Consider the following 13316-nt stretch of genomic DNA (forward strand, 5'->3'; position numbering starts at 1 on the left):
TATAATGCATTTATAAACTTAACAAGAAAATAATTCATAATTTTTCTCTCAAAAGAAGCTAAAATCAAGATTCTAGAGTCACTGTGGCGTATACGTAACCTTTATTTCTGTGATTTTTCTTGTATATCGTTTTTGGTGTTTATTTTGCTCGTTTTAAATTGATAAACATCCTGTTTAACAGGAGCTCCTTTTTTTTCAAACAGAATAAAAGCTTAAAGTTGAAAAATCAAGGTAATAGAAGAGTACAGCATTCTTTTATAAAAAAAAATCCTCAAAAAAAAAAAAAAGAAATCTTTTTAAAGCAATGCCAATTATCTTTTATTGCAAGAAATTCCATTTAAAACTTTCAATATGTCTGAAACAAAAACAAGCAAAGTCCTTCAGTAGTAAATACCTTCTTGACCAGCATAAACTTGATAGCAAAAAAAAAAAAAAGAAAGAAAAGAAGAAAAAAATCACATTTAAAATTGACTTTCAATTCTCAAGTGCAATCGATGGAAACCAATAAATCATTCAGCAATTCTAACATTTCCAAGTCTTACTTTGAAGGATTGAACAACAAAAAAACAAAAATTCAAACTGGTTGAAAACTGAAAACGAAAAGTATCTTTGGAATGAGAAAAAAAAAGAGTTTAGCTGTCATCGACGACGTCGTCGGTCTATCCTTGTTTCCAGTGTAGTTTGGTTGGTCTTCTATACAAGTATATAGTTTTAGAAATGAAGATGATGCTGGTTTTTAAGGTTCTCGGACTTGGTTGGTTGGTAGTAAATGATGGTGGCAAAAGATGTATGTAAACTTTGCGTTTAAAGGAGTTTGTCCTTGTTGAAGTCGTTTACACATTTTCAAGAATGCACACAAAACTAAATACATCTAGTTTGGTTGAACGATAGAAATGAATGTGAATACGATAGAGTGACAGAGCGAGAAAGGGAGAGAAAATTTTCATTAATTTTAATGCAAACACTTGAAGTTTAATGGATGGATGGAGAAAGGATAGGAAAGGATTGGACAGACATGGTAAAAGTCTTGTTTAACTTTCACAGTTTTTGGTTAAGTTTGCAGTTTTGCTCTACTTTTGTTTTGTTTTTTTTTTTTTTTTTGTGAGTTAGAACTTGAACACTTTACAGCGATATTTAAACGCCTGCTGGCGGTTGTTGTTTTTTACTTCTTGTAAAACTTATCGATCTTTTGCTTTTTAAATGAATTTGAATAATTATTATGTTTCATCAAAGTGAATTTTATCAATTTTGAAAAAGTTTTCATTTGGGACACTTTAACTTTATAGATTGGAGAGAAATATTCAAGAATTTTCAATGGGTGCATGATTTAATAGTCAATAAATTTTGAATTCCCACATTTTGCTTTAAGATATTTTTGGTACTCAATGAAAAAGTTTACAAAAGTGATTCTCTCATGCCAGTTGGGAATCGGCTCTAACAAAAAAAAAAATAATTTACCTTTTGTGTTCCCATAAAAAAAAATTAAGATTCAGGACTGAATCAGGAGTCACTATGGCGTATACGTAACCTTTTGTCTGTGATTTTAAGTGTTCATTTTTTAGTCCTATTAAACAAACCAATGGCACTTTTGTCAGATAAGTCACCATTATTTATTAGGCATTTTTGATGAAATATAATACAATACACGCTCCTGTGCGGATATAAGTTCAATGAAAGCTAAAATTTGAACAAGTGGTTGTCCATATGTCAATTTTCGCAAAAAAAAAATAATTGCAGCGCCATAATATCCACTATCAAAATATTTTGAATAAAAACAATTTTTGGTAAAATCACCTTGATACGCAGACAAAATTTAAACAAAATTGTTAAAGGCATTTTGAATATAATTGCAACACCTCGAAAATTTTATATAACTACTAAAACAGATTAAAAAAAATAAACCACTTCAACTCATTTCAAGCAAATCCTTTCATCCGTAAAAAACGGCAAAAATTTCAAAAAAAAATTTTAAAAAATTAAAATTTTTGATTTATACACAAATTTTTGAATGCAATATTTGAAAAGAATTAAAAACCAATAAAACTGCATTTAAAATTATGTGATAGGTGAAAGCAAATACTACGAAAACAGCTAATAATTTCAAAAACCGAAATAAAATATAAAAAAAATTATAACGGGAAATTTTGAATGTAATCTTTTAAAGGAACTATTTTCCAACCAGAATCAACAAACATTTTAAAAATAGATGATTTAATTCGAAAGAAAAAAATTTTATGTATGAGTTAAAAATTTCCCATGCAAATTTGTATGGGGAAAGTATGACCTTAGAGGCACGGGTTAATGACCTCCAAAAAATTTTTTTTTGCTAATTTCCCCTTATTTAGGCCCTAATCTTTAGATCTGGGGGGTGTCTCCCCCGAAAACATCACTTTGGGAAATAACGGACACCCTTATACACATGCAAAAACATGACTGAAAAATTCTAACTTCTCTTGTAGGCATCTTTGAAATAAATGATACGTCATATGAAAGGTGAAATAATAAGCTTTCACATTTTATACAATTTTGTATAGGTTGTCAAACAAGAAAATTGATTCCATAGCGTGAGAACATAAAAATAAATGTTTTTTTTGCTTTTTTTAATGAAATTTGATCGAGTTCAAAAAATTCTAGCTCTTTTTGTAGATGTCTCATAGACCTGAGCGAAGACAATAAGCTTTCAGATGGTATACAATTTTTTATAGGTTGTTAGGGGAAAAAATGGAATTAATGACGTGAGAAGATAAAAATTCATATATTTTTTACTTCTTTTGATGAAAATGATTGTTCTCAATAAATTATTTTTATACTTTTTGCGCATTGTAAGAATTGAAAAAAATGGTTCTATTCTTAAGAAGAAATACTTGGCTTTTAAATTGCATAATTTTTTTTGTAAGCTTTTAAAATAAAAAAATTAATATAATGAGAAAATAAAAAAAGTATTTTTTTTTTTAGCTTTTTCTTGTAAATTATGATTGTTTGAAATAAGTAAACGCTACAATTGACTCATTTTAAACAAAAGTACACAACCTGTTTTCTGACGACGGCTTTACAGACAACCTCTTTTTTTTTAATCTAGCAGGTTTTTGTTGGCACGTTAGCAAAAAATTTCTTAAACTCATTTAAAACCACCCATTAAAATCCTTGTCTAAAGTTTGAAATAATAAATTGAATCATCTGCTAAAACTGTTTTCTCTAACGTAGAGGCAAGATTCTTTCTTACCTTAAATATGATTTTTGGTACTAGGTTTATTACTTTCTTAAGTGGCACCCATTTTATTGAAGTAAAACCATATAGAACAAAATGGTACGCATACGACACAGTGTACGTACCAATTTGAAAATATCTTTAATATGTTGAATAAAGGTATCATAGATAAGAAGATACAACGGCTATATATAATTCAATTTTAAAGTTCAAGTAACTTCAACTCCAAAGCTTTTCGCCCAGGTACGACAGTGGGCTCATCAGTTAGATCTGTCGTTGGTTCCCTTACTAAGACGCTTATAAAACTCACAGCATGAATATATACAGGGTGTCCCGGGATGAGATAAGAAGACTTTGAGGGATGATTTTTGGGTATATTCTAAGAAAAAAATTATTTTACAATAACTCTCTATCTGCAAAGTTATACCATTTGGCGATGATTTAAGAAAACGCTTACTTTGGCATACCTATACTCATGTTAATGTTAATAAATCCATTAATACTTATGATAAAAACTTCATTAATATCTTGATTTTTAGAAGAAATGCTATTCTTCATACCTGTTGTATAGAAATATTAAAATCTTTTTTAGTTGCTCAGGTATTAATTTTTAAATAGAATTATTTTTTTTTTACCCATGATAATTTTTGACTTTGGGACTGATTTTCTTCGATAAATGTGTTATAAACATGGTGTTTTATAAATTTATTTTTATGAAGAAAACAATAATGAACAAAAATGTTGTTGACAAGTAGGAAAACCTGCACCAGGTAAAATCTCTAAAAAATGTGTTTTTTTTTTTTGCTTTAGTCAAAAATGGGTACGAATTAAAAATTTATCAATAAATAGTCGATAGAATCTATCAATAAATAGTCGTATCGAGAATTGGAATAAATATCTCCTTACCATATTGGTGAATTAAAAATTTGTCATTTTCGAAGATATTTCATAATCGCACATGTCGCACTAAGATAAAAAACAAACACTTTTATAGCACACGTAGTAATTTTACTTCAAAACCAATTGCCAAATATCCTTCACTTTAATATCCACCTAGATATTCTCATACTCATCAAAAATATTGCAAATAAAAAAGAAAAAAAAATTCCAACTCATTGTCAACGGTGTTAACATTTTGTTGTGTATATCCTTGTGTGGCCTATTGCCATAAATTTCCTTGTCATTCAAGTGAGTAATTGTAGACATTTAATGGAGAACCAGCCAAAAGGGAACGAAAACAAACAAAATACTAAAAAAAAAAAACAAAAAATGAACATGAAAATCGTGCAATTTATGACCTCGTTATGGATTTTCGCAGAAAAAAACGTCCTTGAACCGTTTTATATATATATTTTTTTTCTTTTTCTACTACAAAACGACTGTTTTTTTTTTTTTGTGGGTTTATTACGCAGAATTGTATACAAGCCTAAGAACATAGTTTTTGTTTTCTTCTTCTTTTTTTTTTTTATGAAGAACCAACCTTCTAAAGAGGTGTTGACATTGCTTGTTGCCTTTTACGCTAATACTTGACTTGTACTTAATTCACTTTCTGAGAGACATCCAGAGGTCCTTTTCCTTTTTGTTGTTTTTTTTCTTCTTTGTCAATTACTTTGTCCTTATTTTTTTTTTTTTTTTTTGTTATTTGTTCATCTCATTTATTCAGTCGTGCTTCCCTATATTTCGAAGATGACAATGATGAGTGTGTGTCAAGGGATGAACAACGGCAAAACTTGACCCGAATACACAAGGAGCTCAGGTGATAGAAAAGGTTACAGCGCAGCAGCTACATCAACTTCCTATTTTTTCAACATCATGTCTGTTGTAAATCATGTGTAGGTTATTTATACACACACACAAAAAAAACACCTGAGTGGGATATAAGTAATATGACATGTCCTTAAAAAAAAAAAACAAATATTCGTCCTTTCATTCAGCAAAGCTGACTTTGACCAATTTGAAATTTTTGAGAAAAAAAAAGGAGAATACAAAATTAGTTAAAACGTTGGAAACAAATGTCTTTTACTTCTTTTAAATGACCAACAATTTTTCTTCCTTAAATAACTCATAAGCTTAAAAAAAAAAAAACTCAAAGCTTAAAAGAAGAAAAAAAGTAACACTTAAGAGACCGATAAAATGTTCTGCTGACACTTTATGATATTTAAGAAGGTTTTAAAGAAAACTTCAAAAAAAGAGAGAGAATAAAAATTCTTTAACAGTTTCTTTGTGGCATTTTTACTTTGATTGTTTTAGTTCTTTTCTGCTTTGGTCTTAATTTTCTTCTTCAATTCTTTTGGCACAACTTGAAACAATGTCACAAAGTCAAATCAAAAACCAAACTCAATTGTCAGTATTTTCTTCATCTTTTCTTTTTTTTTTTTGCAAAAATGAACTGTGTCAGAATGTGACTCTTAATTCCACACGTTGCTTGTTGACTAAATGAAGGCAATAAGAAAAAGAACAATTTTCAATAAAAACACTTTCTTTACTTTGTTTTTCTTTCTTTATGTCTATTCATTTGGCACACAGTATCTAATTTAGTCACTCTTCTTGTTTCCATTTCATTTGTTAGACTCTTTCTTTCTCTGTTATAAAGTACATTTTTGGGTCGGTTCTGTAGTCATTGTCATCTTTTCAACAACTCAAAGTATCTATATAAGGAAGAAGGACATTCCTCTATATATGGTTATACTATTACTGCAAATGGTCTTCAACTGAGTATGTTCGTTTTATTTTGGCAACCATTGCCAGCCATTATATCGACTTTGGACAATGGTTCTTATGTATTTTTTTGTGGTATTTACTGGCACTGAAGTTAACCGTCAGTATGTGTAGCATCAAGGACACTATCACGACGACGACGACAATGTATGGCTATAATAGAAGAATTTATAGATTCTTTGTGAATACTTGTAAGTTTTTTTTCAAGGAGTATTAAGTGGGTATACATATCTTTTTCAAGTTGAAAAGCAAAAAAAAAAAAAAAAAAAAACACTTTGTTGTGGTCAGGTGTAACTATTGTTCCTTGAAATATCCAACAAAGAAAAAAGAAAACTCACATTTCTATTGAATAAACTCTCTGAAAATATATTGTAGGATTTTTTTTCTTCATGAATCTTTATCCCTTTTGTTTGTGTTTGCTTTATTTGATGAACAAGAAAAAAAAGTTGAACAAAAAAAATATAGCAATCAAGATGAAAGCATCTCAAGAAACAATAAAAGTAAGTCGAAAAAAATGATGTTTTTAGATAAATTCCGCTTTAGTTCTTCTCCAAAGAGGTGTATCGCAATTTTGAGATGAAATTTTTCATTTGTTTCGATTGTTTCAAAGCATTCCATCAGAATAAAGTAAGTACTTTTGGTTTTATTTACTTTTATTTATTTTTTTTTTTTTTTAATTTTCTCTATGGAAAAAATGTTTGCATTGGAAGTTAGGGACCACTCCTTTTTTCATGGAAATAATATTAATTCATTTTTTGTGCCGAATACCAAATTATTATCAGCTTCTCTACCGAATAATGTATATTATGAAAAATATTCAAAAATGACAAATTTTGAATGCACCGATTTTTTTCCAAGGCAAGGTTTTTCAGTGTGGCGTATGCGTAACATTTTTGTATTATTATTTTTTTTTTCTCGAGGTATTGCAATTATCTCCAAAATTACTGTAAAGATTTGTATATATATATTCGGTCTATATACATAATGGTTAAGGTGCGTTTTTAATTTTTCTCAACAAATTTGGAAAAAAAATATTTTTTTTTTCTTTTTGGCATTTTTTTCTCCAAATGATGTTCCATTTATCTTAAGATGTAGATATAATTTTGAAATGGGTAAATAGGAGTAAATCTCGCAACAATTCTCAAAAAAACAATAATTCGTATGGAACATTTAAGAACCTGAGAAAATGATCTTTTCGATAGGAACTACAAAAAATCTAATGAAGAGAAATAATTATTTTGGTTAGAAGGGTATTTTTTTCAAAATTGTGTTTTTTTTAATTAGAAAAAATCAGAATATCAAACCAATAAACGTTTTACATATAATGTACACTATGGAATAAAACAACTTAAAATCAACGAAAATAACTTTGATTTAACTATTTTTCGAAATAATTATGCGTTGAAGTGAAGACGATATTTTTAAAATTGAAAAAAATTAAATTAATGAATAAATTTTATTGAGGCTTAAATAGGTAACAAAAAATAAAGTGTTTTTTTTTTACAAAAATGGGTTGGGGTCAAAATTCTGCCGGGGTCAAAATTCTTTTGTCAAAATTCTGCTTTCAAAATTCTGCTTTACAAAATTCTGCTTTCAAAATTCTGCTTTTCAAAATTCTGTTTTTCAAAATTCTGTTTTTCAAAATTCTGCTTTTCATAATTCTGTTTTTCAAAATTCTGCAAAAAATTAAAAAAGGGTTTGGAAAATGTTAAAAAGCGCGCGCTTTTGAACATTTTCCAAACCCTTTTTTAATTTTTTGCAAAATTCTGTAAAATCATCTTCTTGAAAAATTATCTGTTTATTTGATTACTTATCTACATAATTTGCATTCTTTGAATGTATATTAATTTTTGTTTTATAAATGAATAAAATTGAAAATATTAAGAAAAGGTTTTGAATACTAAACATTTCAGAAAATAATTCAAAATTTTTTAATTTTTGTCAAATAAAGATGAATATTCAAAAATTTGAATAAGAAAAGGAATATCTTGTATCAAACAACATCGGTTGCAATAAGTTATAGATTTTATTTGAAAGAAAGTCAGTCTATGCATTTTAAAAAATATTTGCGACACTTAAACAAAAAAATTTAGGAAAGTGCCAATGTTGAATTACATTAATGAGGTGTATTTTTCTTTAGTCAGCGCATATGCTATAAAAAAAAAAAAACAGAATTGGCAGAATTTTTTTGTTCAACTATAATGCTGGCAGAATTTTGAAAAGCAGAATTTTAAAAAGCAGAATTTTGAAAAGCAGAATAGAAAAAAAGCAGAATTTTGAAAAACAGAATTTTCTTTAAAAAAGCAGAATTTTGAAAAGCAGAATTTTGAAGCCAGAATTTTGACCCGATCCCTACAAAAATTCTTAAAGTTAATAAAACTACCGACTTAGAATTGGTTTGGTATAATATTCAGGAGATAAAACATGAATGAAAAATTACACCGGCACACAAAAAAAAAAGTGTCATGAACCAGAAACCAGACCTATCTTTCTATATGTTTTTGGACCCGCTGAATCCGAATTTCAAGTCCGTTTGGCCCTGTCACCCTCCAGTTTTGAGTAATATGCAAAAAACTCAAAAAAAGGTACTTTTTGGGGTCTTTTTTACACTTTTCTCAAAACTGGAGGGTGACCGGGCAAAACGGACTTGAAATTCGGATTCAGCGGTCCCAAAAACATATAGAAAGATAGGTCTGGTTTCTGGTTCATACAACTTTTTTTTTTGTGTGCTAGCACTGTCGCGACATGTCGCTGTCATACCCGGCACACAAAAAAAAAAGTTTCATGTACCAGGAAGCAGACCTATCTTTCTATATGTTTTTGGGACCGCTGAATCCGATTTTCAAGTCCGTTTTGCCCGGTCACCCTTCAGTTTTGAGAAAAATGCAAAACAACTCCAAAAAAGTCATAAAAATTCAAACAAAATGCACTCACAGCTCAAAACTGGAGGGTGATGGGGCCAAACGGACTTCAAATTCGGATTCAGCGTGCCCAAAAACATATAGAAAGATAGGTCTGGTTTCTGGTTCATGACACTTTTTTTTTTTGTGTGCCGGTGTTATAGACCGAAAGGTAAATTTTTTCTTTCTTATATCAACGATGCATATTAATATTTTTTTTTATTAAAAGAAACCTACATTTATCATTTATTAAATTCCGCCCTTTAATTTATATAGTCCACCCTCTTCAATAAAAAATATTGAATATTCTGTTCCAAATAATATTTCATATTCACGACAAGAAAAATAATATTAATTTTTTATATCTAATAAAAAGCAAAAAATCCTAGATGAACTTAATTTAAATATTAGTTCTCTCCAATCTTCATTGAAAAATGTCTATTTGCCAAACAAAATCATCCAAATCATTCTTGAATTTCAAAGTCCTTAAAGAAAAAGCAAAAAAAAAAAACATATATAAATCGTTCCAATTAAATTTCACAACAAAACAAAAAGAATGAACAAAAAAATTGCACAAGAAAAACAGAAATCTCGGTTCTGCATCACTTCCACCTAAATGATTCCATTCTTCAACCGAGACACGTTTTTCTCTTTTTCCTATGAGATTTTAAAATAAGACAAAAAAATAAATTCAAAAAAATATGTGTAGAGTATAGAGAGGAGAGAAAAACTTTTCACAGATTTTTTGTTTTATTTCGATTTGTTTGTTGTATTTGTTTTCTATCAATTATTCTCTTCAAGGATTCTCTTTTCCTTCCATTTTTTTCTATTTCCATCCATTTCGGTTCAATTAAATGAATGATCTGCTATTACATAAATCCCAACTCGTAATTACGACGAGGATTGAACAAGACAAAAAAAAAATAAAAAAAAAAAAACAAAAGAAAATTATCCTTCTGCTTGAAGGAAAAAGGTTCCTTGTTAGTAATACGAGATATGTTTCCACTTGTTTCAAAAAAAAGTATCTACCTACACAAAAAAAAAATCGTCCTGGTGTTTTTTTTTTTTTTTTAAGTAGAAAAGATAGATGGCGTTCATAAGAGAAAGGATATCGATATCGATATTGCTATCGATATCAATAACAATAGCAATTTCTATTTTTTCTTTTTTTTTATTTACTTCAGCGCTATCGTTTTCTTTTGTCAATTTAAACAACAGAAGTGGAAAAGCATTTTATGTGGAAGTAATTTTTAAGGCGAAAAACGCGACCAGCCGGAAGGGAAAAGGAAAATCGATAAATTAAATTAAATACGATCTAATTAAGATAAACCAGAAAGTGTGGAAGATAATGGAAATGAACAAAAAAATAAAAGGAGAGACTTCATATATTTTTTTTTTTGTTGGTTTCATTCTGGTACTAAATTTGTCTACGAATATCCTTGCAGGCGTAACAAATTGGAGAAATTAAAATTCTTCTTTAGGCGACTTCAGACTTTTTTTTTCTCTTTCCAAAGGATTTATTTTTTTTTCGTGCATTTTTATTTATATGTATTTTTGTGTGTATTTGTATAATAATAATAATTTTCCAAGAGTGTTTTGCAAAAAGAAATTGTTTTTCTTAAGCAACTCAGTCGTGTGTGAATGAGGTTGTTTTTTTTTTTTTTTTTTTTTTTGTCTAACTTAGTTTCCGAGAACCGTCATGAGTGTCCTTAGCAGACACAACCATTATAATATAAAGGAACAAAAATATGTACGGTTTAATTTTTGAAGGCATCTCGTGAGGACTAAAAGGCTCTCTGTGTGTGTCTATGTTAAGTCGTTAAATAGAAAGGCGAACATGGCATATATTTAGCTAAAATGCTAAAAGGGATTAAATCGACGGTAACAGTTTTACCCATTAAGTCTCTGTGTGTACCTCTGTCTGTGTCATTCCTTCGTCATGGATATCATAAACTAAGAATGTTTAGATTATTATATTTTATGAAGATGAAGCATTTTTTATTCCGTTTTTGCCTCTTTGGTTGGACTTTGGACATAAAAATAATTGATAGACTTACCGGTTAGGAAAGGTTGCTTAAATATTTGATACCATTGAATTTTGTAAAGAGATTTTTTCGAGGCATAAATGTGAGGATTTAAAAAAAAATTAATTCACTTCTGAGGTACCTACATAATTTTCGTAGATACTCTATAATGCAAGTATTGGGCAGAAGGGTGCTTGAATAAAATCATGTGAACTGCATTCACTTTATTATTAATATAAGGTCCACATTTGAGTACAATAGCCACTATCTAATTTGTTTGTTAAAAGTTTTTTTGTAATAAAGTTTTTGTTTGCCAAAAATTCGTAGCTTCAATGTAATTCTAGGGCGATGGAATATAAATTAGCAATACAAATTCTAAACTTATGCATCTTGTGTATATATAAAATTTAATATGACAAATTAATAATTTTTTATTATATTAACCATGGTCCAACTCGTTTGATTGATTGCTCAAAAATATTTAATTACTCAGCAACGTTAAAACTTTTCAATAAAAAAAAAATTACACATACACCATAGTGACCCTTTAAGTTTAAGCTGAAATAATATTGGTCATTCAATTACTATTGTGTTTGAATGACCAATGCATAAATAAAATGCACGACTGCGTTGCACGAACTTGCTGTTATGTTAAAAGTTGCTTGGAATATTAAAGTATAGTAATATAAAATCAGGTATAAAGTTAAAAAAGCATCTCCTTGACCTCAAAACGAAATATGCCATTTATTTTTGTATAACAAAGAATTTCTTTTGAAATCGTTAAAGGCGGTTTTTTTAGTTTTCAATAGTTAAAAAAAATTGGTAGGTATGCTATAAAAATAAAGTTTCAATAAAATTATTTTTTTGAAAATTTTTTGTATAAAAATTTTCATAGAAATCGATCAATGAGAAAGTCAGATATCAAAAGAACGGTTCTATGGCAAGTAACGTCAAAATTAGGGTCAAAAAATATTTTTGTCAGGATGTCTTGGTTGGTCTTTATAAATAGCTATAGCCTAAACGGAACAGACTAAATTTTGGAATAACTTTTTGGTCCGAAAATAACGGTACTTATCATATATACCAATTATGGAAAAGTTTAATTTTCTCAAAAACGGCTCCTACGATTTTGATCAAAAATTCAATTCAAAATTCGGTACCTCCGATAGAACGTTTTTTTTTTTTTAATTTCTGACTATCTCCCATATAACTGCTTCTATTGCAACGATTTTTTTTTTTTTGCTAAGTATAAATCCTTGAGTATAAATCCAAATCAAAATTTTTAGAAATTTAATTTTTATTTAATTGCTACAAAATTGCATATCAAATTTATTTTTATTTTTTTTTTTTTTTAAATCTTAATAAAAGAAATTTAACTGCATTCTTTTTTTGGAGCTCAATTTGATTAAAAAGGTTGTTTTTTTGTTTTCATTTGAAGTACTAATTTTATTTATTTTTTTTTTTTTATATACATTTCAATAATTTTTTACATATATAAAAAGCCTTGAGTTCTTACAGCAAGTTCTTCTGAGCCAGTTTTGCATTTTATTTCTTTTTATATATATAAAATGTCTCAAACATCTTATATAAAATTTGTCTGACATTTTTTTTGAAATACATTTCAAAAGGTAAAACATTTTGCCGAAAGTTACTTACCCTTTGTAATCTTTAAATAATCCTTTAAGAACTGTCGTTTAGATTGTAACTGAAAACCACTTATCAACACTAATATAATCTTCAATCCTTCTTCAAAATTATTTGCCATATTAAATTTAATGAACATCAATTTTCTAAATTATCCCAAATGGAACTGGTTCCGCTCATATATTTCCAACTTAATTTTATCCTTGTACAACTCAACATTTTATAGCATTTAATACTTGGTCATATATAAATACATATGTAAGTGTATTATATATCTTTGATGTCATTCGAATACACATGATATCAAAAGACAATAAGCTTTAATTACTTTTTAAATTTAATGACCGATATGGTCATTGGGACATTTATTATCATCATCATCATTTTATTCCACCCCGCATAATCATCATCATCAAAGCATATAATAAATAATCTCATTATTACAATAGAAATAGATTTAAAGACGATCAATAGCAAAAAAGCCATAAAGTTACCCCCACATAATTAGTTCCATACAAATATAATTGCCTTAAGACAATTATTATATAGCTAAAAGGATATCTTTTATTCTTTTTTTATTTTTTAATGCGAATAAATTTGTATCAACAAAATGAAATAATCGTTATTATAGTAGACAAAAAAATCAACAACAATTACCGTCAAATTGCCATTAGAATAAGCAAAAAAGTGCTTAAATAGCACAGTTCGCAGCACAGGCAATGACAAAAGCAAAAAAAAATCTCATTAGTATGATTCTTCAAGGACCCAACTGGTGCGAACATTCTTAATTACAAACTTAAATGTTAGTTTAATCGGTGTTTT

At 28.3% G+C, this 13316-nt stretch overlaps 1 protein-coding gene across 2 annotated transcripts in view; it reads left to right on the top strand.

The window, feature by feature from the left end:
- LOC129913608 (hemicentin-1) overlaps nucleotides 1-13316 on the top strand; it is a 151167-nt gene that overhangs the window by 60922 nt on the left and 76929 nt on the right. The window lies entirely within an intron of this gene.

This window comes from Episyrphus balteatus, chromosome 3 (genome assembly GCF_945859705.1).
Source record: "Episyrphus balteatus chromosome 3, idEpiBalt1.1, whole genome shotgun sequence".
Lineage (NCBI taxonomy): Eukaryota > Metazoa > Arthropoda > Insecta > Diptera > Syrphidae > Episyrphus > Episyrphus balteatus.